This window comes from Lepisosteus platostomus, chromosome 3 (assembly GCF_059453375.1).
Source record: "Lepisosteus platostomus isolate fLepPlt1 chromosome 3, fLepPlt1.hap1, whole genome shotgun sequence".
NCBI classification, from domain to species: domain Eukaryota; kingdom Metazoa; phylum Chordata; class Actinopteri; order Semionotiformes; family Lepisosteidae; genus Lepisosteus; species Lepisosteus platostomus.
In genome coordinates this window covers 8,520,682-8,543,908 of record NC_142613.1, presented here as the reverse complement: position 1 = coordinate 8,543,908, position 23,227 = coordinate 8,520,682, and the positions used below count along the sequence as shown (strand labels likewise).

At 43.2% G+C, this 23,227-nt stretch overlaps 1 long non-coding RNA gene across 1 annotated transcript; it reads right to left on the bottom strand.

Annotated features, from left to right (window-relative positions):
• Positions 1–511: 511 nt before the first annotated feature.
• Positions 512–14,818, bottom strand: LOC148674262 (uncharacterized). Its single transcript, XR_015935284.1, has 3 exons — positions 14,421–14,818; positions 1,306–1,458; positions 512–935 (listed from the first exon to the last, which is right to left on the bottom strand). It is a non-coding gene; the product is annotated as an uncharacterized LOC148674262 (long non-coding RNA).
• Between the last annotated feature and the right edge of the window lie 8,409 nt (positions 14,819–23,227).

The window sequence follows — 23,227 nt, the reverse complement described above, 5'->3', positions numbered from 1 at the left end:
ATTTTAATTGCTTTAGATATTGTCCTTTAAAAACCTCATTAAGAAAAGATTGCTCAGAGCTTTCTATGTATTTTCTGTTTTTTTTTTTACAATAGTTATGCCTTCTAAGTAATCATAGATGTTTATGGATAGAGAAAACTAATCTGTTGCAAAAACAGAAACTCCGTAGGGCTTGTACAATTAAGATAACTGGCAGTTTTCAGAGTAAAGCTAAGGGGATCAAATGTGCTTTGTTTAAAAGCCTCAATTATGGAATAACTGTACAACATGAGCAGTGATTTCAACATCTGGAAAATAGTGTACTTGTAAAGCCGTTACACATTGCTTGCAGGACCTGTGCCAGGATATTGTTATAAAGTGCATTTTTCTCAGAACAGAACTAAGAGCAGACCTATCATAACTTCCGTCTTTGTTCTGAACCTGGTGCATTACAAAATTCCACCGTGACAGGTAATCTTAGCCCTGTGGTAAATTCATAAAGCAATTTACACCACAGTAATTCCCCCAACAATTTACTTGTTTCAAAACAGTGAGTTTTATTGAATCACTCTGGATTGGTGCATTGATAAATATGATGTATGTGATATAGTACAAAGAAAAAGCAAACACTTTTGGAAGGTCAGAAATGGAGGCATTAAGACATCACATAATATTGAATGACAATAGATAAATCACATCACCCCAGATATTCTGACAGACATCTAAGTCAGTTACTGTACCTATAAATCCAGGGTTTCTCAAAACTGGCTTATTGCCACCATGATGGGATTGGGATTATTTGGCAAGCTCTCTCTTGGCTCCTGTGGTCGGTTGGGTATCTGCAGGCTTGCAGAGATGTCAGAAAGAGATGTACTGTTTCTCCAGTTGGGTGCTAACTCTCCTGACAGGAACTGTGTCAGATGATGACTGTAAGAGGAGCACATTTCTTTCTTGACCTGAGGTAGCAAAATACAGGAGTCCATGTTAGAGGGTAAAAAATTAAAAAAAATCACATTAACTGTTTTGTTAACAGTGTAGCATAAGTACGCCTTTTCATTGGACTATATGTTCTTTGCAGTTTAATCTCATACAAAACAGCTTGCTTGAGCAACAGCTTCCTATGGCATTTGAGATATTGCAACAGACGGACAGTTCATGCACTATTCTGAAACCCATACCTAAACAAGTGTATCGCACATGCGAGTAAGAGAACTTGCAAAAACCAGCACGAGCTAGTTTGAATGACAGGTTGATTCAGGAAGACATTCAGGGTCAGGAAGCAGTCAAGTGTCCTCTTACGAAGGTTCATTTTAAACTAAGAAGTACCTCTCTGAATGTGAGGACGCGCCCCTCCTCTCTCTGTGAAGTTGCCCCTGTTCTGTGTCCTGATTCCCCCACGTCTCTTGTCTCCGGAGTCCAGCGGGGTTCCAGTCACACCTCCCCTTAGAAATACTGCTAATACTGCAGGTGCTGGGAAAACTGGAAGGGCAGACGGAATTTCAGTTTGGCATGCTGGGATGTATTAAAGTGTCTTTGTTGTATCTTTGTCATTTTTTTTTTAGATATTACACGCATTAAGGAAACTAGGGTCGATGACGCTTCACAGATTGACTCAATCTCTCTGGCAGGCCCTGCCTGATGACATCACAGTAGGCCAGATTCCTACTCTCCTGTCAGCCACACACATTACACTACTAGGAAACGTCATATTCATTTGCTACCGCTTATTTTTTCACACTTTCCTTCTTTTTTTCCTATTGTTCCATGTCTTCATGCTTGTTATATGTATTCAACATGGTGCTATACGGGGAAGTGTTTTCTCTTTTGTGATCTCCAACTTGCTGCATTGTGCCTCCTGGGTCATCTACAAGTTGTGATGTGTTGTGTGGCTCTCTGCTCCTGCATCTCTGCACCCTGCCCAAAAGGGAAACTCAAGCTAAAAACCGCTGGAGGCGTTATGGAAGCAGGGGTGACTTGGGAAATACGAGGATTGAGTGCATGTTTGTTACTGGACTTGGGGCCAGCGTTTCTTTTCCTGTCATCGCTGTGCGTGTCAGAACTTGGCAATTAGTTCAGAATGAGACATAATCCATCCTCCAAATTTGGTTGTTTTACTTTCCACTTATGCAGTTTTCTTGTAGCTCAGGGCTGTCGGAATCGATTTTTGGACAGGGCGTTGTCTTCTGATCTTTGTGCCGCTCAAACTCTCAGTCCGTACCTGGTCAGATTAAATGATTCGCGGCTGTATAAGTGATATAATTCTTGCCAGCACCAGAGGTGTTTTATAATTAACTACGCCTTTACTGAATTTGACTGTTTGCGTCTTACTGAGAAAACAATTAAGTTCATGGAATGCTTAGATCAGAACACCAGATGGAATATATTAGGCCCTTGGGGAAATTAGTTTTGAATCCTCTCAGCTACGTTAGGCAAACTGAGTATTTGCTATACAAATTGAAGAGGGAAAAAAACATTTTGGGGGGAGATTAAATTTCAGTTCATTCACATTGTGTATCTGTAACAGCTGAACAGACATTTCACTGCAAGTTTCTGTCCTCTACCCACGTCTGTGGAATTAGGGTACGTTTTCTCAATATAAACAGTCACCCACAGTTCAGTTCATTCTATAGATTTTTGTGTGTGTACAGTGACCCAAGTGGGTTTTTTGAGCTGCTAAACAACTTCCCAAAGTGGTCACCAAATGTTTTTAATAAAATACCCTACCCCACCTCAGCAGCTCTCACACAGTCCCTTTAGACTCCAGCCAATCAGCACCTACAGATTAGGCTGAGCTTTTGTTTCATATTGCATAGTGTTTGTTGCCACTGAACAGCACACCAAACCATCCTCATGGCTCCCTTGAAACCTCTGCTTTTTATTGCTCTGAAACATCTTTGCTTTGACCTTCCGGGTCACATAGTGGTTTGCTCAATTTAATGTCATGGTTAAGCTCATTTTGAAAACACCAGGCACAAGATGTGAACCCAAACCTGTTCCTCAGCCATCTCCTCTTCACTTAGACTACATTTTCATCCTGCAGTGCTTACTTAGTTTCCCCTGAAGTGACTGATGGGGCCAGCAGCCGTGTGTTTATTTATTTGACTGCTGTTTCACTCATTCATTTCAGCTGTAGAGTGCGAAGGCCCCTTCCCATCATCCTCTGCACACTCTGTCTTGTAAACAGCTCATGTCATGTTTGCTGACAGTAAGGCTCCAATCTGACTCTTACTGCTTGGCTACATGGTTTCGACTGTCCTCACTTTCACATAAACAGACAGCAGCTCTGATTGGTCCTACAGTACCTCTTAACATCAGTTCTATACTACGTGAATATAATAACAGAGCACTATATAATAAACAGTACTTATTTTGCAATGCATGGGGTGGGGGGGGGTGTTTGTTAAATCTTCTCACTGTATGCATTGTCCCTGTTTTGTTGTTTTTTTAAATAACAGCCCTTGTTCTGTGTACTTCATATCTTATAATTATCTGACTGTATGGGTCTCTTTGTGTGGCAGACTTGTCCCAACAGTGAATGCAGGAGGAACTTTCCTAACCCTGATTAGGTGGAGGCGCCACGCACAAAGAGACATATTTTTAAGTGGGGAAATATTTTCATTTGCGAGGAGGAGTTCCAAAGCCTGTGGTACTCTCATGGTCGGGAGAAGGGTGGGAACTGAAGGCACGGGATGCTGACGGACTGGGATTGCCTGAGCCGTAGTTTACTGACAGTGGACATCTTCCCAGGGATGCCTGGGAGAAAAACATGTGCTGTCCACCCTGAGTGTGATATACACGTTGCAGAAAGGTGAATATATTCAATTCAAGACATGTGTTTTCATTATTACATTATTGTCAAGCATCTGTAGGATATACACCTGTAATTTGTAAATGGAAAGGGTTATTAACAGGTGTTTTCAGTGCTTACCTTGTGTTACCCTGAGCAAAATACTTAACGATCTTGCACTGTCTTGCAAAACCAAACTCCCACATAGTTCACCCCTTGTCTGGTGAGTGTTTTGGATGAAAGTCACTTGCTAATCAACTGCTTATTATTAAATATTGTTGTTTGTAATGTATGCCTTATTTTATACATAGAGAGTTATCTGATTGATAGGCTGATTTACATCCGGCCACTGCAGTGACAGGCACATCACATCGAATACAGGATCAAAAGTTCAAAAACAAAACAGGTTAGCCATTCAACGTTTAATGACATAATAAAGACAAAATGTTATGTGAACTCCGCTCCTCCCGTTTACTGTCAGCCACTCAACGTCAGCTGAATTCGCCTTAATGAGCTGTTGGGTCCCTTTTTTTAGCCACCTTTTAGATTGTCATGCGTGTCTTAAGGCTGGCGATGGAAGGATGTGTCGTAACGAGACAAACGCAAGGGCACCCAGTCAGCAGGAACGTGTCCCGGCCGGCCGTGGTGGACACAGACCTGCGTCACTGCGCGGGCAGGGAGGGCAGCCTGGGTCACCTGTCAGGGGGCCTGCTCTCACTGACCCCTGGCGACCCCTGTGGTGTCAAGCAGTCACGGGTTGCACTTTGACCCCTCATGCGTACTGGAACCACTCACATTGCGGGCCTTTCAGAGAATCATCTCACATGTTGTAAGGTCATGCAATGTCCAGAATATGTCAGGACACCTAGAGTTACTTTAAGTACAATGTATGTGCACCTCAACTGCACGGCATAAACCCACAATGTTCACATGCCCATTGAGTGATTTCTGCAGTGTAGAATTTCTTTAGTTCTCTCATTCTCAGTCCTGTTCTCTGATTCCTTCTGCAAGTAGCTCAGCTGTATTTTTGCTATATTAGATGTGCAGGTAATTAAATCCTATTAATTAAGAACAACTGCCTGGATCTTGGAGTGCTGAGCGAGGACAGGGGTCTTCATCTCTGGTCCCAAAGGGCCACCGTCTCCTGTTTTTAATCCCAGCCGAGCCCGGAAGAACTTAATTTGATGAAAGATTCTTTACTTAATTAGTTCAAGTTAACGTCTTGCTCGTCGGCCATTTAGAGTTCTCTCCCAGGGCTGCAGTGGCTCTCTGGGATCAGGGCTGCTGGGCCCCTAGACGCAGTTCTCCCCTCTTCATATATACTGTATGTTCACTCTCTGAAGGGCTCTCCCGTGACCTGGTTTCCTCTGTGCAGTAATGGAGGTCAGAGCACTGCCAAGGCGAGCTTCCATAAATACCTCTGGTCAGGGAGAAGTGTACTGAGGCTTTTCACAGGCCGCGTTTTCTGACAGGCTCTCTGGCCTTCTTGCTCTCTACCAAGCCAATGGCTGAAAAGCTTTAACCCTGTGCAGGCCAGGGTACTCACACTGTGACTGTACCGGCATAAAAGTTCACCCGTTTATTTTTCAGCAGCCTTAGACATTCTCTAGATGTTTCCAAGACCTTTTTCTAACTGAGCCTGAATTAGTTTACAAATTCTAACTCTAGTTTATTAGCTAGAAACTAAGTCTAATCCTACCTGAAGAAGATCTATTCTTCTGTAAGGTCCGCAGAACTACACCTGAGCAGTGGCACCTGTATTTTGTATCTTTACAAGACACAGGATGTAGAGGATGATGGGAAGGGGCCTCCTCATTCAACAGCTGCCATGGACAACATCAGTCAAATAAATAAACTCATGAGTGTTGGCTCCATCAGTCACTTCAAGGGAAGCAAACATCGTGCTGGAAGATGAATATTTAGTCAAAGTGAAGTGAATCTGAGGCACAAGTTTAGTTTTGCATTTTGTGCCGCATGCTTTTGAAATGATATACTTCACCAGGAGTTATGCCACCAAGATTATTTTGGTAGAATTAATTGATAATGCGCAAACATAAAAGAGGTATGACTGTATTACACCGTACCCCAAAAAATCATTTTAAAATGACACTTATTGTTACACTCAGACATTTTCTGCCTTTGCCATTTTTCATCAGGCACATGAGGTATCGTGTTTTGACATCCCTATAGATGTTTGATCTTATCTTGAGATCAAATATATTGTAAAATAAGGTACGAAGCATTAACAGAGAACAGTCAATACATCTTCTGGGCTGTATGACATAACAACAATTTCATTTCTTCTGGAACTGAGGTGTAATAAGCTACAAGTAATTAACTGAGCTTGATTGACCTTTCACTTGTAACCTTAAGTTTTTTATTTATTCTGGAGACTCTGATGTGTTCTATTTTAAGTATCATGCTGAGCCCTGATAACTCTAGTGAATTTGTTACTGAAACCTCAGCGGAAACCTTTTTAAAATGTGTCATAGTAACTTATTAATAATTCTAAAATAGTTACAGTAATTAACGGTTACCCTAGAAAACTATGAAGCGGATAGGTTTCTGTAAATAATTAAAAAGAAAATGTAAAGAATCAGTATTTTTACTTTCTTTAGAATCAGCCACATACCTTTTTTTTGTTGTAGATTAAATAAATTTCAGAATTATTCAAACTGTCAGATGTGCTTTTCTTCTCTTACAAAAATAGCATACTCCTGTCTAACTAAATGAATGAAAACTAAATAAAATGCTGTTTTTATTTTCCTGGAAAAACTGTATTTCTTCTTCAAAGTCTTCAAAGTCATGATCCGTGTTATGATTCCGATGTGTGACAGACTCTAACGCAGGAATGCATGTCTCGACAGTTGCATATGCATACAAACCTCAGTTCTCAGAGTATTTTCTGTTATCTTTGGACTTAGTTTTGCGGAGGCCTTGCTACAATTTATGGAACACATTTTGATTTCAAAACAGGGCAACAATTTATGTGGCCATACTAATATGCTTAATAGAAGTAAGGAGTGAGGAAGAATGGATGAGAAAATGCTCTGTCCCATGCACCATAGACCAGTGAGGAAATCCTAAGATTATTTCAAATGGATTGCATAATTATCCCTTCTTCTGTGTCTTATTATAGTGCACCATCACATTTTTTAATTCTCACTTCCCCATGTGGGCTAAAGCCAAGGAGAAAAACAGGAAAGCAGCTTTCGCACTAAATAGTTTGGTTAAAATGTCTCACCCACACTCATCCGCAACAGCAACTCAGAGTGCCAAACTTGAGGAGCCAAATTACCCAGCTATCCCCAGTCCTGGTAGTATGAAACTCGGCCTCAGAGAGAGCTGCAGCATTTCTTAACCAGTGACCAACTGTAAACAAGGACCGCTTATAGCTTATACAAGCGGAAAAAAAGTTTAATTAGCTAAATTAAAACTTGAAGCATCGCATCACAGCTAAGTTAAGAAAAATAAATAGATCTAAACAATAGTCATCTTTAAAAACAAAGCATAACTTCATAGACTCAACGTCTACAGACTTGCACGATTGGAAACATTTGCTCGCAGAGGAACTAGAACACATATGTTCAACTGGTTTTAAGTGTATTTCTGCACCAGCAGGATGTTTAATGTGGTTTATGGGTACCAATCCATTAAAAATATATGAATCAGATGTTTCAAATAGTAATGGAAGCAGCATTGCAGTCAAATAATTCCCAATGTGGAAAGTCTGCTTGTAATATCTGATTGTTTTTAAAACTGTTTAGTTCAGTTTTGATCTCCCTCAAAATCATACCCTTCAAGCTTTATTGTCTTTTATAAATTATCAAGCTGATGTTCTTGGTTTTGGTGGATGCGTTCCTGCAAATATCTTGACTTAGAAAACATATCTGAGAAAAATCAGACCTTGGTAAAAGTCTATCTTTTAGAGATCCTTGGAGAAGGATTAATTTTAACAACAAATATTATACAGCCCGGTTTTGGTATGATGGGTTACCATTTTGTGTTATTTTCATATGTATGTTGCATATCAGTATTTTAAAGAAGATGCCTATTGTACAATAAATTAGTTTGTGAATAATATTAGCAGAGTATAATATTTCTTATGATGGAATACCATGGTGTATCTTAGTAAAGACTTCTTAGACCAAAATTAGTGTGGTATCGCAATGGTCAAGTCTAGTAAAGCTTACTGAAACCATAACTAACCACAGTAAAACTGAAAAAAAAACCCACAGTAAACCTTTAATGGAACTCCAAAGTGGGAAGTAAAACTGATCCCGCCATCTTCTATCCTCCTCTTCCAATTCAGGGCTGTGAGGGACCGGAGAATACCCCAGCCAGCAATGTGCACAAGGCAGGATACACACTGGAGATCAATTCATCACAGGGCAGGCACACAAACACACACACACACACACACACACACACACACACACACACGCATACTCTCTCAGCAGAGCCAATTTGCCCAGAAGCCAATTAAACTACCAGTATATTTTTGGACTGTGGGAGGAAACTGGAGCACCCAGAGAACACCCACCCGAACATGAGGAGAACATACAAACTCCACATAGACAGCACCTCAGGTCCAGAATTGAACTCAGGGCCCAAGTGCTGTGAGGCGGCAGTGCTAACTAGAACAAAAGAGATGATTTACCATAAAACCATACAGCTTGCTGTTTATATAGTAGATTGTCATGCTGAGTAATTCGGTTGGCAATGAATAGTCATGTCAGAATACATTCCTAGGATATGCACTGTGAACACAGGGAGCTGAAGCCTATTTCTAACTCAGAACATTGGAAACCCCAGAAGGGAAGGGGATCCCACATCTCCACAGAAGCACAGGGAAAATATTTCAATGAACAGAATTGTCACAGAGCTCAGAGAGCAGATGGAAGCTGTGGTTGTTGCTCTCCCACCAGACGAGCCATAGTTCCAATAGTTAGTCATCTCAGCTTTACCAGCGGGAAACCGAGAGCCAGGCTGGGACAGGTGAGGACCATGCACTGCAGTTACATCTCTTTTTCTCTGTGAGAAAGCACCAGTTCCAGCGGCAGAGTCAGAATCATTTGGATGCTGAGGACTCTGCAAGCTAGCTAGTCTCAGGAGCTGCTGTTGCGGGGAATGATCAAGATACCCAGTCTGACTGAAGACCACCCAACCCCTGCAATGCTGAGACAGTTCTGCACAGCTATCTGTTCCATTGAGCACCATCCGGACTCAGAAGAGATATCTCTCCAGATTGAGCCCCATGAGTCTGGTTTTCTTCTTCGTTTTCTAAGCATGTTTGTGCCATGTATTATGCATCCTTATTGGTGTAAATTAGAATTAAAAAGTCACTGATTTCTTAGCAATTGAATGAGTTTTTAGAGTACTGTAAGGTTTACTTTTCTGGGCTACTCATCATTTGAGGGCTAGCCAGTCATAAACAGGCCTGCATGAAAAAAGATTGTAAAACTGACCAACTATGCCGTGCTGATCTAACACTAACCCTGGGCAGGGTACTTACAGTAATTTAAAGACCACTGGATGAGTCACTGTTATTTCAGCAGCACACAATGAACAATGAGGTGGAGTTCAGTCAGTCCTGTGTGAGCACACAGTGGTGGAGCAGTACCTGTGAGAGGCCTTGATAATTGCTTTTGCATGTGGCATCCTGGATTCAGATTTTGGGGAACCGAGGTATTTAAAGTGAGGGTTTCTGAGCCATGCAGCTTAAAGAGAAATAACAGGGCCACACGCAGCTCACTACACTCCACTCCTTCGTCCTGACATGTTGGGGAACAGTGCTGTCAGCTTTAACAGAAAATAATTCCTCCCACATCAGCCTCGGTTACGATTGTCGTAAATGAAGGGTAATCAGGTTTCCTATACAGTAACCATAATAATATAAATCCCGCATGTGGGATGAGAAAGGACAATTGGTGCAAGAAACAATTTGAAATAATAGCACCTTATAACAGGCCCCTGGAAATAAGCAAGCCTTTTAATACAATCTACGTTACAAGCAGCATTTAGCAAATTAAGCATAATGACAGAAAATGCCAGTGTGTAGTAACAGGGATGAGAAAGCGGGTAGCTGTGGGAAAACAACACCGAAAACCAAGGTTGGAAAAGCTGAAACAAACAAAGAACAGGTCAGGACTACAGTGAGACATCTCTCCTAAACACAGCTTGAGGGCGTAAGGGGCTCACTGGATTATATTCAATTAAAAGAATTAGGGTTAGCGAAAGATAAACTGTTCACTAAATTTCTTCCCTGGGAGATATACCTGTTGGTCCCCATGCTGCAGAGATAGTTAGAGTGCTTTGTTGTTTTCTCCAGCAGAATAAAAACATAATTTTGTAAGGCACGTAACATTTAACAATGGAATTGCTAATGAGCAGCGAAATTAAATCATACTGGAAGAGTGCATCTTTGGAATTCCATATCATGCTTACTAGTCCTCTCCTTGTATAAATTACAGATAAGGGTACTGTATCGCCTCCTGTTGCCAGATATACTCTCATGTTTATGTAAAAATGTATTGTACAATTCTCACTTTAACCTTGGTTGTGTCAAATGTTTGCCTAGTTCAACACACCATTCCTGTGCTTCAATATGCTGAATATGAATAAATCATAGTGTATTGTAGCAAATACTAATTGAAATAATTAGACAAGATCACATGAAATCCACATGGTTAAGGGGGGAAAATATACCATATGCATTCACCATGGTAAATTTTCACATGAATATGATTTCAGAGGGGTGTGTTGGCAGTGCAGTGGTTGGTGTCACGAACAGTTCTTTCCAGGCCCTATGCAGACGACACGATCCGGATTAGTGAGGAAACACTGGGGAAAAAGTCATGCAGGAGAGGGTATGGAGACAGAGGGGCGTGTCCAAGGGGTGCAGGTGTCCAGGGGAAGTGAGTCCGAGGCGAACAATCAATGTAGAAATCCAAACGGGGAATCCAAGACAGAAGCTAAAGTCCAAGGCCAGGAGATCCATCCAGGGGATTAAAACCACGAACCGGGTTGGAACCGGCGGGAGGGCATCAGGAACAGAAGGTTAAAATCATAACGGAGCCAGACGCAGCAGGTCCCCGGGTTCTCACGAAATGGGATTAAATGAGGAACCGCGGGTGACGTCTGCGTCTGGCCTTTAAGGGGGAACGGAAAACAGAAACAGGTGCAGGTAACGGGGCAGAACAAGGAAGGGCTGAAGCGCCCTTAAGAGGAGGAAGAGCGATCGTGACAGTTGGCATTGCTGCCTCACAATGCTTGGGCCCTGAAGTGCTATCTGTGTGGAGTTTGTATGTTCTCCCCTTGTATGTCCAAAGACATACTGGTAGGTTGATTGGATCCTGGAAGAACTGTTCTGGCTGTGTGTGTGTGTCCTGCTGACATGGACTGGGGTCCCATAGGATGTATACTTCCTTCTGTCCGTTGCTTGCTGGGATAGGCTCCGGCTCCCCTATGACCCTTATTGGATACAGCAGTGAGAAAATAGACGAGTGGACGGACAGCTTCAGTTTTTAAATGGTACAGAGTTTCAGGCTGGGATAAGATCAAATGAGACATGGTCAAGGTCAAGTCACACTCTACTCCCTTGGAACACTGTTGTTCCAAGGGAATAAACACTATATCTTCTTCGAGCATAAAACAGGAAACTAAAGAGATTCAGTTAGTTTAGTTGGCTGGTGAAGGACTTACCCTTAACTTCAGGAATGTACCTGAGGACTGCTTACAGGGCAACACTATCATTTTGGTATCTAGGTGGCCAAAATAGTACAACATGTTTTGAATATGGTGTTATTAGTACATTGCACAAACGTAACATATCATTCAACAGTTTGCTTCTTCACACCGCCTGGAAGATAAAAATGATACTTCTGCATAAATACCAAGGTCTTTCTCTTAGGTAGGCTCTTCAAGCTCTCTGATCTCTACTTGAGATTTGTAGTTGATGTTTTTGTTATCTGTATGCAACAACCCAACACCTGTTAACATTATCTATGTTCACATGTCATCTACCAGGAAGCTCTGAATATCCTCTAAGTGTTGTGGAGCTTGTTTTGCTTTTTCTACAGGATTTTATATTCCTCCTATTTTGGCATCCTATGCAAAGTGGATTCATTGACTAGCTATGCCACAGTCTAGATCGTTGATGTCAATTATGAAGATCAGAGGTCCTAATAATGTATCCCTAAGCTGTGGCACTCCAATAATGATATCACCCCCAGTTGGGGGGGGGGGGTATTTACGTCTCTTCTGTACTGTTTCCTCGCTAGTATTATCCCATTCTCAGTCTCAGTGATTCGTTGTTTTCAATGTCTTCAGCCTGCAGTTTGAGAATTCATCTTTTGTGATGAGCCAAAGATTTATGAACTTTTAAACATGCCGAAGCAGCGTGCTCTGTTTGTATCCACTGCGGCTTGTTAATCGTAGACCTTGACGACACTGCCGGCGGCGAACCTAACCTCACTACAGCCCCAGCGTCACAGTTTGTCCCGTGCTCCCAAACACACGGCAGCTGACAATTTTACACACTTTGCCTTTGAAGTACAGTACTACTGTATGAGCTCTAATCCGGCTTCAAGAGAACTTTATTGTTTCCAAAAATCCGCTTTCTCGTATAACAATATAAAACCAGCCGGAATGCTTAAAATTGAGATCTGGTCTTTGTAGTTAAGTACAGTTTTTTTTTTTCATCATTCATCATGGCATGAATTGGAACAGATATCTCTAGAGGAGAAAGCTGTATGTTCCAATAACTTTTATTTTTTATCGTTGGAAAATTTTAATTTCTTGTACTGAAATTCAACTATTTATAGCGTGATTTATCTTTTTTAAAAAACAAAAACTGCTTTTATTCTTAAATAGATACCGGCATGCGCCTATCATCACTTTTTCTAAAAAATCACAATAAGGTTGACGTCATCCAAAATAGCAGTTGTCAATGCTTTTAATATACCACAGCAGATATCTACAGTAGCTGTACTAAATTACTACTTACAGGCAGTGGGTAGAATTCCATCGGTATATTATGAATTGTTTTAGAAGGGGTTTAATATACTGGGCATTCATAAACCGTCGATGAGTAAACTTAAAAATGTGTAGGCTTACTTCCTTTGTCTTTAGTGAACTGCAGTGCTCCTAAAAGGGGGTTTTGAGTTCATCGCTTTGTTTCGGAAGCTAAATAGATTTCTCCTGCTACTTTTAAAAATCCTTTCATTGTTCCCATAATAATAATAATAATAATAATAATAATAATAATAATAATAATTGGGAACGTTCTGGGATTCCTCGCCTATGAGTGTCGAAATAATGCAGCACCAACAGCATGATCGCGCGGCGCTCCTGAACTCCAATACCTGTCCACGCGAGACAGGGGCTCGGGAAGAACAGCGCAATGAGTGAACCTCCGATGTAATTAACACCCTTGACTCCGCGATTTATCAGTTAGGATTGATTTTTTACTTCATAATCGTTTTTTTTTTAAAAAAGGTTTTGTCGCGCTTCCACGCGTATTTTTAAGACGATTTGTATAGTTTCATACTGGCTATGGTATGTCCAATTCGAGGGACAATTTCATTTGACATTTTTCCTAACGCATGTTAAACCTAATGATACTGTATCCCCCCCACAGCTTTTTTAATGAAAGAGTTTTGTTTGAACGGAATTCGCCTTGGCTTCTCGCGTTTGCTGAATCAGTAAGGTTAATAATTTGGGTAATATCTGGTGAGAGAACCGTAAATAAAACAGCAATTCAACCATTTCTTGCAGCAGTAGGTAAAGTGTTTAAAAAGTAAATTGGCGATAATTTAATGGTGATTTTAATATTTCTACGGGATTTTGCTGAGTTATAATCTCACACTAATCAAATTCATCCTCGCGTTAAGAAGGTGTTTCCAGTTACTGAGGTTTACAGAGAATGTGTGAGGACAGTTTTGCCTTTTGATAGGTTTCTTGGTTCTAAGCACTGCTTTGCTACGCCGAAAGCCATGATCTATCGTGAAAGGTGTTTCCAAGCATAGTTCACGGTACACACGAGATTCAGTGTAGGCATGTGAAAATATTGGAAGACACAGCGAACGTGAAGTCATACACTTTCTGACAAATTTACGGTTTGTCAGAAAGTACAAACCGTAAAACCGTAAATTCGTCACGGCGGACGTGCAAAAGGGCAGAGGCGCTGGAACTGAACACCAGCCCTTTGCATCAGAAACACACCTTGTACTTTATAACCTAAATTAAATACAGTAAGTAATGTCCCCGCGTACGCGATAAAGACCTGCTTCCAAACCCTAGCAGCTGTATCAAATGCTCTCCTCTGGTAGCAAACAGTCAGTTCAGAAACCTCCCTAAAGCAATCAGGACCCGGTCTGAACTAGTAAGGTTTTTACTGGCGTTGCGTAACCGCAGTTGTTCTTAATACAGTACACGCTTAGTCAGCCCCCCTCGCTTCTTACTGTTCATACTGTTAGGTCATGCAGTCTTTAAGGAAACCCAATACGTAAATTATTAGATGTTGTAGTAACCCGCATTGCACACACAAAAATGTAAAAATCATTGTCATTAACTGATGGCGAGGAACTGAAGTTCTCCCCGGAGCGCTGGTGCGGTTTGTACGGAGACCAAGCAGCTGGCGAAGGGACCGTACCGGGCGTGCTCTGCGCTGCCATTCCACGACGTTGTTTCTTTTAAATTCTCCTTGCACTAAGATAATTGTGCCTCTCAGATGTCTGAAACACGAGACGGGGAAAATAAGACGCGGGTAAACTCATGTCAGAGGTTTGCAGGGCGAACGCCAGGTAAACACAAAGAAACGACAGGGCAGGTGAAATGAGAGCGAAAGACCGACACCGGTTCATTATGGGCAGAAAACTGCAGATCAGGCATATCGCGTAAAATATGATCCCGTGGCTGGCTTGGAACTGAATCCGCATTTCTGCAGTTTTTGCCAGGTTTTTGTGGGGGCTTTAGTACTGGTATTCCCAATAGAACTTGACTACTGATGCCGCGTTGGCGAACGTTTTGTCATTAAAAACGCGGCGCTGATTGAAACAGGTCACGGTGAAAAAGAGGGTAGCATAATACCGCTGCTGTGGTTACTTGTGCTTTATCCTCGGTGATAATGACACACCACCTGTAGGGTGCCACGGAACGAGACGTGGGACTCTTGTTTTGCTTGCGCGGTGCCATGGCAGCAAGTTATTTTTGCGCGTGTTACTGGAATAGCGGGGTCAGTATGACCCTCCGCTGCGCTCGACCTTCGAGACCCCGGCGGTGCGATCGCAGCACACGCACTCGGCGTGGAGAAACCCGCTCACGTGATCCGGAGGTCACTGCACCCTGAGCACGCCGGCGCCATAACCAGCTCAGTAGCCCCCCCGCACCGCCGCGTATCTGCATCCCCTTGCTGAATGCCCGTTTGCTTTGCAGACCTTTCCTCCTCCCACCCACAGTGACGCACGATTTGTCTGCTGGTGCACAGGCTCGGTACCGTCTACCGTGAATGCGGTGGCCGTGTCCTTCCCAATCGCGGTACTGTCCCGCTGTCTTCCTTTTCTGATGGTCGAGTAGCAACACTGTAAACAGAGTGTAATGCTAAAATACAATCTGGTCTTAGCTGTTGCCAGCGTTAAATTAGAGAGCTGTCAGTGCGTATTGTGTTCTCTAGCGAAAGTTTTCTGCTTTACAAAGGACAACAGAAATCCAAAATAATATGAACTGTTAATATTAAAACTGCTCCTAATAAATTATCCCCTGCATTGATATCTAATGGTAAAAATGGAAAACACACAGGTAAGACAATTTCGGTGCCTCATAGCAGGATCCACAGAGTTTGATGCAATTAAGACATTTCCAGCAGTAGCTCTCTGTGATCTGCTGTTGCACAGAGGTTCTCACTCAAGATCTCATTTCAGGAAGGACTGGTGTCTGTCTGCACACAACCTCGCCTTTTCTATAAGGGAAAGGCCGGAGTGGATCAAGGTGCTGCCGCACCTGACTGACGGTTCACCCAGCCCGACCAGAATAAAAGTAAAAAATACCAAGGTGATTAACATTAGATGTGTCCCCACCTTCCAGCCTCTCATTACCAAACTCCCCTAGCAACTGTGGGCTGCAGTAAATAAACTCAGATTATAAAGGCTTAGCACTTATCAGCAGGGGTGGTCTTGACCTTCCCTGCTTCTTGCTTAACAAACAGCATTGGAGCATGGGAAGAACCGCAGTAAAAGGACTGTTTTGCCACTGATATGACTTTCCTCCTTTCCTACAGAGCTATGAATCAATCAGACTTTCACAAACCTCAAGGACACATGACGCCCGGTGCTGCCTGTGTCTCTCCTGAAACCCCACATCAATACAGCAGCAGGCCTTCCCCCACTTAACTGAGAGCCTGGGATCATTTAAGGTCATTCCATCTATTTTACACTTTAATCACCATGATAAGGCTACATGGCAAATTGTCACCTTTAAGGTTCACACTGCTTTACATCATTCACGCCATGTTCTTGCGGTACTTTTGTACAGCCGCGGGCCTTCATAAGCAGAGTAATCACATTCAGTAAATATACTTACAGTAAATCGTGGTCTAGAGGAGTCGTGCAAGCTATAGTAAATGCATGGCAGAAAAATAGAAGGGCCGGTTGAGTACAAACTAGGGAAAAAAGCGAATCGAAATACAACACGAAGAACTCAAATCATTGCTTCACAAATCGTCAGCCTCAAGTTTAGGCAGACATGCTTTGATAAGGGAGGTGCATGCTGGGTCTCAGTCTCTGTACCCCAAGGGGCAGCTGCTCTTGGTGGTTTGAGGACAGTCGGCTTTCAGTGGCAAATCAATCATTAGCCTCCCCTCTCCACATGGCCTCTGTGGGAAGAATAATGAAATCATACCAAACCACGCTTTCAGTGATGTGGGCCCGTGACGGTTCACTCCAGGACACACGGCTCATTTTATCTGTCCTGAAGACTGAGCTCGAGCGCTGTGCTTGGATGAGGGCTGCAGATACTAAATGTTGTGCAGCTGTTTTGACAGGAACAAAAACTTCACAGATCAAGAGCTGCTTTTTGCCTCTTTGTCCTGTGTGCCACGTGGATGACAGTCTGGGCCAGGGAGGCTCTCCTACATCCATAAAACCATAAAGAGAAAAAAGAAGCCAGACGATTATTGGTCTAGCAGGTACAGCGCAGAGATAAAATCCTGATTTTGTTCTGGTGGAGTCTGGTGCAGAAATTGCCTTGCAATAAACACCAAGGCTAGATAAGAGTATGTGCCGGTACACCCTTGGGGCAGTGTTCTGTATTTTTTTTGTCTTACTTCTTGCACTGAATTGCAAGGCCAGGATTATGAGACAATTTTGTTTGTGCCACGGTGTTTTATTAGTCCTGCTGGCTCTACAGAATCAAGCTGGGTGGCTGTCCAATCAGAGACAGAGATGCTGAAGGAGAAGATCAAGGAGGAGGCATGGTCAGTCTGAGTCAGAGTGATAATCTACTGCTGCCTGAGGTGCTTCACCGAAGAAAGAAACAGCTTGCAGACATTTATGTCTTTTTATTGCTTTTAATCTAAATCAACATCTTGCCACGTCCTAAGAGGGAGTTTCTATCTGTCCCCGAAGGATATGGCAAAGATGTCCAAGTACGTCAGCTGAGCACGCATCAGGTGACAGGAGGGCTGTCCTCCCATCTTGCTTCGTGATCTCTCCTGTGGATCTTCCCATACGACCCTTACGTGTTCCTCTGCTGTGCTTTCCTGCTTTGTTTCATGCTAGTGGCGGATAAACCACTCCACCCAAAGCAAGCAAGCCGAAAGGCTGCTCTACTCTCAGAGGAAATGTTGTCGAATGACACTGCTGTCAGTATCCAGCCCCGCTGTTGTCTCCTGAACAACTGTGAGCTGTGCGCCAGAGTGGCCTTAAGGTAGAGCACAAAGAATGTGTCTAGCACCTCGTGCCGTGTCCTACTTTGAAAGGTAAAGCAGCGCATGCTTCCTGGAAATGGATTAGCCTGGAATGGGAGTTTCATGTGGCTGACCTCCTTGGCAACAGAAACCAACACTCCCTGCTGGAGTGCGATTTGATGCTGAGGTGTGTAGCTGAAAAGACTTCCCGCTGCACAGTGAGTATATGGGGGAGTAGGAAATAAAGAGCAAGGTTGGACCTGAGGCTATCGAACAGGGATCCCCAATCCTGTTTAAGGGGGGCTATTTATTGTAGACTACGGAACAGCTTCTACCTCCAGGCAATAAGACTGCTAAATAGCCAACCAGCAGCTCCTTTAGCAAATCACCTGTAATAGCTACATGGACACACAGTTTTCACTGTATTCAGCACAACTGCACTACTTGTATATATTACATACACCATGGACACATAGAAGCTCTACTCATATTGAGTTTTATTCCATCTCTGTTACAGCTGTTATTATGTAAGCTTATTTCCGTAACCTCAATTTTGTGATTTTTGTGTTTTTGTGAATTTTGTGAATTTTGTGATTTCTGCGATTTTTGTGATTTTTGTGAGCTCGCAGAAAAGACATGTCATTGCCACCAACTACTGCTGCACGCTGTGTTGTTGTGCATTTGCTAAATAAACATTGATTTGATTTGATTTGGATTTGATTTGATTGACTTACTGGGACCAGGTTCACAGCTTCCTCCAGCTCCTCAGGTACTGGTGCAACCTAGAGAAAAGCTGTAGACAAACTGACCGGCCAGGAGCAGGACTGAGGACCCCCGTGCCATAAATGTGTGAAGATGGTGTCCCACAGAAACTCCTCCCTAGCCCCCAGTCATCTCCCGAAACATTGTTTACAAGCTGGTTTCCAGGACCTTTTAGCTGGCGTTCCAAAAATAAATGCAATCGAAATCTAAATGTAAACAACAATTAAGGGTCACAGAGAGCAATATTTAGTAAGAACCTGGAGGCCGGCACAGTGGCGCAGTGGTTGGCACTGCTGCCTCGCAGTGCTGGGACCTTGGGTTGACTTCCAGACCCGGGGTGCTGTCTGTGTGGAGTTTGTATGTTCTCCCCATATTCCCCTCGGTCTCCTCTGGGTGCTCCAGTTTCCTCCCACAGTCCAAACACATACTGGTAGGTTAACTGGCTCCGGGGAACATTGGCCCTGGTGTGTGTCTGTGTCTGTGTGTCCTGTCTGGGGTGTGTCCTGCTCATACCTTATACTTGCAAGCATAGACTCCAGAGCCTGGAATGGAAGAAGCAGTTAGACGATGGGTGGATCAGAAACCCTTTAAAATGGTTACAATCCGAAAGAAGCCATTTGGCCCGTTTGTTAATTTGGTTCCTGACTGTCGAATCAGTCACTTCCTGAAGGATCCTGGAAAGTCACCTTCAACAGCTCGGCATGGTACTTTTCTCCATGTTCACTGGGTTTTCCGTTCCTGTGTGTCCACGTTCCGCTGATGCTCTTGGACAGAAATCCCTTGGCGTTTGGTTCCTCATAAGAAATCACCTTTCCCCCCTGACATTCTCCTGTGTTCAAGACTAAAGCTATTGCTTTTACCCAGCATGCTTCTTGTTGCTGCAAACAGACAAGAACATTTTGCAGAGGAACAGGCAGACAATATAAATCACTCTCTTTTAGAACAAACATTTTTGTTGGAGTTTGGCAAAAGATGTGACCACTCCTGTAATCCTGAGAATGCCTTTAGATTTGACGATGTTAAAGCAACCCAAATGTGTTTTTTCACTGGAGGTTAAAAAAATAAAGAAGTTGCACTGACAGGAGGAGGTTTCCTCATCTCCCTGACATGTATACTAAAGCCTGCTGCTACACACAGATATTTGGCTTTTTAAAAAATCATCCCATTTATTTGTATCCATCAGTTGTAATTGGTAACACTTACCTACTCCTTTTATTTTTTTGCAAGCCAAGAAATAACTAATGGTATTTCAGCTTCCTTAACTTCAATGTAAGTGTTTTCTTTTTTCGACTCCCCTCCGGCCATGCTTGCAATTGCACAGAGGTGTTTTGGCAATAGGAAAGCTGGGCGTCTGAGCGCGCTAACCCCAGTGCACTTGACTTCTCCAGCTTGTCTCAGGCCTTCGCAGACGCGTGCAGAGTCACAGGCTGTTCCAGACAGCTCCACTCTGTGCTGTGCAGTCAGTCTGAGGAACAGCCCAAGGGAAATGTAGCTGGTATCTCATGACTCCAGACAAGCTGGCCTACTTCAGGCAGAAGACAGCAGCTTGGGGGTATTAATGGAACAGTTGAGCACAGTAAAACAGAGGCTTTTACAAGATAAACAGCTAGTACTAAACCCCGCTACCTGCACTGTCCTCGGATTTAGGTTATCAGTGCTGTGCTGCTTTTCCGACACTCTTTGCCAAGAGAGACCTCAATGCTGGTTCCCAGACTCGGGGCCCAAGCCTCACAGTTAACTGATCACATCACTGGCTGCCTGCTTGCATTCTCACGGTGCGCCTGCATTAAGGATCTTGGCAGTGCTCATCTGTAACTCTCCAGGCTCGCAGGGTGCCATGTCTACAGCTTTCCTCATCACCTCTCCCTTTCCTCCCCCCCTCTTCTTCCTGCCCTCAACCCAGATAAGAAGTACAACATCATGTCATCATAACACCACCCGCCTATTCAGAGATGAAATAATTGTCACTACCAACCAAACAGTAAAAGTGTGTGGTTTACCAAGATCGTCTCTGCAGAGGTGCTGTAGCTTTCCAGGCATTTTCTGATGTCTGTTTCCTTATCTGTCAGCCGTTTCATTGTTGTTTTCTTTTGGGGATTGCATTAGTATATATAATCTGCATTTTAAAACCCCTCATTGAATAACCTGCGGCTTTGCCTTCAATCTGATTACATATGGTGGTCTCACACAAAGGTACCGCAGCATATCATACATCTGAGCTGTTTTATTTTCATGGCTATCTGAAGACAACGGGTAATTACTGAGGGATAAGATAACAGGTGTGACTGCTGCACAGCAGATACGAGCTGCCTGAGGAATCAGTGTGCTCTTTTAATCACAGTGTCCTTTTCCAGTTAGGACCTGAAAGGCTGAAATAAAACAAAGAATGATGGCGATGATGGGAGGACACAAACCCAATTCCACAAGACTCAGGGGAAGCTAAATCGCTCCTTTTTAGGTGTGTCTGGCTACTCAGAGATTTTTTAACACAAGGTCATCCACCAGACCAAATGCGCAGTGTTTGACAGGTCTGTCTTTACAGAGGTGCACATGCTCACTACCAGCAAAAACAAGGTGCTGCAGTTAAGAAGCAAGGAGGAAAGCAGCTGTAACACGAAGCATGGAAAAACATGACAGGTACAACACTGGCAACTCGTTAGAGTACATCTGGGATTGACTGGGCTGGTCAGGAGGCGCTGTGTTAAAGAACATTATTTTTATTGTTTTTTTTTTAATAAAACGCCACTTGTTGCTATCAAAAGAAATAAGAAAATGTTGTCGCGTTTGACTGCTTTTGCTCTGGAGTACCGTTGCCGTTATGAAAAAGGTTCTTGTCTCCCTGAGCTCGCAGCTGGTATAATTGTGTAGGTAGACCGCTGCCTTAACTGCAAATGTCTGCTTGTGTGTAAACAGCCCAAAAAGTCAAAGTCCTGAGCGGTGGTTTGAGATCCGTGTTGGAGCCTTTCATTTGTTAGTCTCTGTTTGTTCAGCCTGAACTTTGCTGGAGAACTGCAGACAGGAGTCAGGCCCCTGCTTTGTGAGTGTCCTGGGTTAAGACTTCGTCTGTATTCTAGGGTGGCCTTTTTTGACTGAAGGACCTTGTTTCAATGTGGGATATCAATAAAAAACATCAAATCACACCGTCGTCTTCAATTAGAAAATATCGAAAGCAGAATTGCAGGACAGCATCCCCAGCTTTCAACCCCCTTTCCCAGGAGGTATTAGCCCTGGCTGACACTTTTCTGTATCGCTGTATCTGAAGGTGAAACCGGGAGGAGCCAGTTGTTTCAGGCCTGAGTTGTCAAAACAAATGACCCCAAAAACATGTTCTCCTGACACACTTTAGAATCCGTGGTTTTTGGGAAATCCACAAAAAAAAAACTCCCAAAACATCAAGAGGATGGATACAGCCCAAGCCCCCTGTTTTGTTTGAGACTCACAAACTACACCTGGACAAAATGACTCAAATGGAATTTTTGTACTTGCGGATTCAGGAGGGTATGATTCACTTCCTTGCACAAACAGTGGTGGGAGCATGGAACAAAGTAGCCATGCAGGGCTGAGCTGGGGGTGTAGGATCACTGACACTGTGGTAACACTACCAATTATCTCCTTCCTGAGTACTTCAGTAAAGTACACGAGGTGACCTACGGTATTGACACAGAGAGTATCATTGTGCTCATTCCCGATTCACTGCTGTGGTGCAGCTGTTGATTGTAATTGAGGAACAGCGACGTTCCTGAAACCGAGTCAGAGATCACGCCACGATCCGCTTTACTTCACTGCCCTCTGGTGGATAACATGTACATGACAGCCACTGAAGAAATCGGCAAACGCTCCAAACTCCATTCTTAGGGCTCGTAGAAATAATAGTTTCATATCGCATTACGATTTGGGATGTTAAATCTCTGTGAGATGGTATTACAGCAATCTGTAGACATTTTTCGATGTCTGTCATTCATCCAACATCTTCGGTTTTTCGGCCGATGAAGACTTTGCAGACTCTGCCTTAGAAACCACGCTATCCTTCCATTGTTTTTTGCTATCCATCAATTTCCTAACCACTGGGAAGCCTGATCCTATCCTGGCAATGAGCGCAAAGCGGGGTACACCCTGGGTGGTCTATTGCAGGGCACACACAGACACACGCCGGGGCCAATTTTCCCAGACGCCCAACCTACCAGTTAACCTACCAGTATGTTTTCTGGACTGGGGGAGGAAACCAGGGCACCCGGAGGAAACCCACACGAACACGGGGAGAACATACAAACTCCACACAGACAGCACACGGGTTTCGGCATTGAACCCAGGGCCCCAGCAATGCTAACCACGGCACCACTGTGCCGCTCGGAACCCATCTAACTAAATCTAAATAATTTATGTCTTTGTCATTAAGTCATATGAACATTTTAATAATTTATCGTTTGTGCTGAAGTAGAAACCAGAGCGACACCGCAAAGGACTACAGTACAGTAGCGTCTCGCCTCTCTCCTATTTCGATTAAAAGTATAAACGATTCATGAATTGTTCGGGATTTAATACTGAATTGAAACCGCTCAAAATATAAAATCGAGCTTGTCAATTAATCGGAAATCTGTCGTTTTAAGTGAGACATTTCCCTGGCCCCTGGTCTGGGTGAAGAACGTCGGCATAACTCTGATCATTCAGTTTTAGAGCTGGTGCGGCATTTTTTCGTGCTGAAGAATGAAAGCCCAGAATGTCAAAAGGGTAAAAGCTTTTCTATAACTTTAAATCTCACTGGAAATGGGGTGTATAGGTTTTGATGGCTTTATCTA